The sequence below is a fragment of the Pristiophorus japonicus genome, chromosome 3 (assembly GCF_044704955.1).
Source record: "Pristiophorus japonicus isolate sPriJap1 chromosome 3, sPriJap1.hap1, whole genome shotgun sequence".
In the NCBI taxonomy this organism is placed as follows: Eukaryota; Metazoa; Chordata; class Chondrichthyes; family Pristiophoridae; genus Pristiophorus; species Pristiophorus japonicus.
The window spans coordinates 256918784-256922422 of record NC_091979.1 but is presented as its reverse complement, the minus strand read 5'-3'; positions in this window follow the sequence as shown (position 1 = coordinate 256922422).

The following is a 3639-nucleotide window of genomic DNA, read 5'->3' as shown; positions in this document are numbered from 1 at the left end:
CTGTTTCCCTGGAACCAATATCTCGTGGCTCTTCAAACATTTCCGTTTGCTGAGCACTGGAGGAGCAAAGTTTTTTTTAAAATCGCGTTTCTGCTCGAGAAATGAATCCGTATCACAGTCAGGTGTGGTTGTACAAGAAAGGACAGGATGGCTGGACCCGGTAAGAGATCAAAACCCCAGCTCCGAACTCGGCATAGTTCATAAATGATCGCAGCAATGACATGGTCCTACCAAGGTGCAACTAAAATTAAACAAGTTTCACTAATTCGGGTTAAATTGAGATAAACTGCAGAAAGGGATATTTGTGCTAAAATGAACAACAATTACATTGATTCCAAAAGTTCTTGGTATCCACACGCCTTTATAGAGCTGAACAGATTTATTGCAACTTTACTAGTTGTAGATACCTATGAGTGTCCTGATTTTTAAAAGCGTAATTTCTAATTAAGATGAATGCTTTGGTTTATCCTGTACTCCTTCACGCAGATTGTCAGTTGATATAATGCTACATGGTGTGTATGTTTTTTTCACAATATATGCGCCACATTTCAGCACTTATACACCAACATGTGTTTGGTTAACCATGTGTCATGTTTAATTCAGTCATTTACGCAGCGATGCAGATCCTTAGTATTTTTATGCTCCGCTGTCAGTCAAAACGTTCACTTACGCAATCCCTATGTTGTTTGGAGAACTGGGAGTACAATAGGAATGAGAGAAATGTACATTGTCTGGACTGTTTGGAAGAAGATAATCATTCTCAACATGACTTGCCTTATTCTTCTCAACTGACATAGTTTGGGGAATGGGAAGACTTTTTTTCACACTGCAGAGAAAGCTTTGTGAAACTGTTTCAAAGTGTTAAAAATTGAAAGCGCCTTTGCACCACTGTATACCCACCTCCTTACATTCAACCTTGGTGAATTTTATTACGTGGTGAAATGGATACCATGTAAACCTTGTCCTTGCATGTTATGTTCGTTATTTCGGATTGTAAAACCACCTCTTTCCCCACCCCCCCCCCAACCCCCACCCTATAGCAAGTGTTGCGCATGTGTTTGATGAATCGAATATGTTGAAAGCAAGTTCGCGCAATGTCAATCCCAGCACACATACAAGCTTTAATAAGTACGATCACATTTGGTGCCCATATGCACTGAGATTGTGTACTTTGCTACTTTCGTCACGAGCACGTTCTTTGGAACTAATGGATGTATTTGGACCTATCGCTTGTCTGCTACTGGATTAACCACAAGTAGTTTCTGAAAAACCAGAACAGCTCAGGTTCCAAGTGAAAGTATTTCGTCTGCATCTTTGATTAGAATGCAAATCAGTATCGCTGCCTGGTAATCATTAGTTTAGAACATAACACCTTTATTTGCCTCCGCAACCAAAATGCCTAAACCATTTACATCCCCTAATGGAATGGGTCAATAAGTTGGTTGTAGCTTGTATTTTAAACGGTTTTATTTAGCACGTCGGGGATGAAATGTATTAAAAACATGAGCTGGCAAAAGCTGTGTTTTCACTTAAAGCACCTGCAACAACTTTGAATTTTTCTGCTAAAAATGCATAGGACTATTGGCACTGTTTTTTAAAAAGGCAGATTTAGGTTATTTTTACGAATCCAAATATTTAAAAGACCTTGTCTTCACGTATTAGTACAAGGTAATGATTAATGTAATGAATAAATTAATTGGAATTCACGTAGTATACAAAACCAGGATGTTTGAATGAACAATATTCTTACATATTCCTGATGAACCTTGCAATATATGTTTTTTATTTTCTCTGATCAGTACTAACCGCCCTTCAAATTAAAATCTGATCCAGCGACCTCAACACAAATGCCTGCCTTATAACCAGTAAGTTATAGCGCGCAATAAAATTAGGAAAGATTATCAAGTAATTAATCATAGTAAGATCACATCAGCGCAGCAGTAGGCCGTAGGAATTCTAACCGTCTAGAGCGCCAGAGAAAGACAAAGGGGACATAATGGCTGTTAACAAATATGTTGCGTGGAATTTGAGTGCTGGGTTAAGATCGAGGCTACTCTGAAGAGTGAGTGACAGATAAAGGAAAAATCTGGATAGCCACTTTCGAGGTAATAGGTCGAGGTCAGTTTTTCCAATAGATTCTTGAAGCGTCTGCCGTGTGATTTACAGGTATTTAAAATGATTAAAATATTGTTCTGCTTTATTGAGGTGACTATATGCACTAACTGCATACGAAAGGTACAGGGATAAGTGCTGAGCTTCCAGAGTAATGTAAAATTACATGAATGAACAACGACCTGTTAAATGTGTACACGCATAATTACTTATGATAGTGCATCGATACTTGTGCCTTAACATGCATTAGTCATTTATGTCGCTTTTTCTGTTCATAAAATTTATGTTTGTGTGAGACGCTAACTTTACCGAATGTACCTTGACTGATCACTTCTGCTGGGACGTAAATGAACAAACCACTGGGTGGCGCTATGCGCAAATATATTAAAGAAGCCAGATAACACTGTATATAAAAAAAACTAGTTATTTTAACTTTAGACAGAAAAACACTGTACTTTCCTACAAGAGAAAACGCGCTGCTTTATAAAGTAAGAAATTTACAATAATTCAATGGGCACTTAAAATAAAATGTGGTTTGGAATTGTGGTTTTCCTCAACAAAAATAAGCAACAAAGGCACCCGCTTACCATATTAACTCACATTATTGGCAGTAGTGAATGCGATGCACCTCCATTCCTGAAAAGTATTAGATAAAATCCGTCATTTAGTTTTCAATATAATACAGTGTTTAAGGAATATTTGCAAAAATTAAACTGACGATTGTCTCCAATGTCAAAAGCGGGAAGTATAACTTACGTTGGTAAGATTTTGTTTTAATTGCACTTTGTGAAACTTATATATTGGAAAAGGTGAAGTTATTCGCCTGCTTTGAACTTCTGTTTCAGCGTTGCTCTTTTTTTCACCGATTTTGTGTGAATCTCTTCTATTAAAGATAACATGATCTTTTAAATTAAGTACGTTTTCATTCGCCACAAACAGATTTATTCTGCAAAATAAAAGTAGTCGGATAGATACAGACGCATATTTTAACTATGAACTATAATCATGCTTAAAGAGCCCACAAGATGACATGATCGTTTTGCCTCAATTTGCATTAGCATTATCACCATCAGCATAGCTTGGAGTTCAACACATTTCATTTACAGTTTCCTTTGTTTTTAACTTCTGTTTTTTCAATCACAATTTAAACATTGAAATGTCCAATAGATGTCATTATGCACTTGCGGGTATGGAAAGCAAACAGTTAGGGTTTATACCATCCTAATGATGCAAAAACAAAATCCCCAAATAACCCTTTGGTGCGTAGAGATTATAAAGGTCGATTAATTTTGTCCTTATTCGATCAATAGGACTAAAAGTCACTGGGAAGCGTCATTGGCGCGTTACCTTCACAACAAGAATGAGGGAGCTGTCGGTAATAGGAGTCAAGGTTCTGCAGAGTGTGTCCAACCGACATGATGTTAAACCTGTACATCTTGAAAAAAGGAATGTTTGTATTTTATGCTTGTGATTGAAGTAATCCAATATTTAAAAATTAGTTTGATTTATTGCTGTCTTTATCTAATG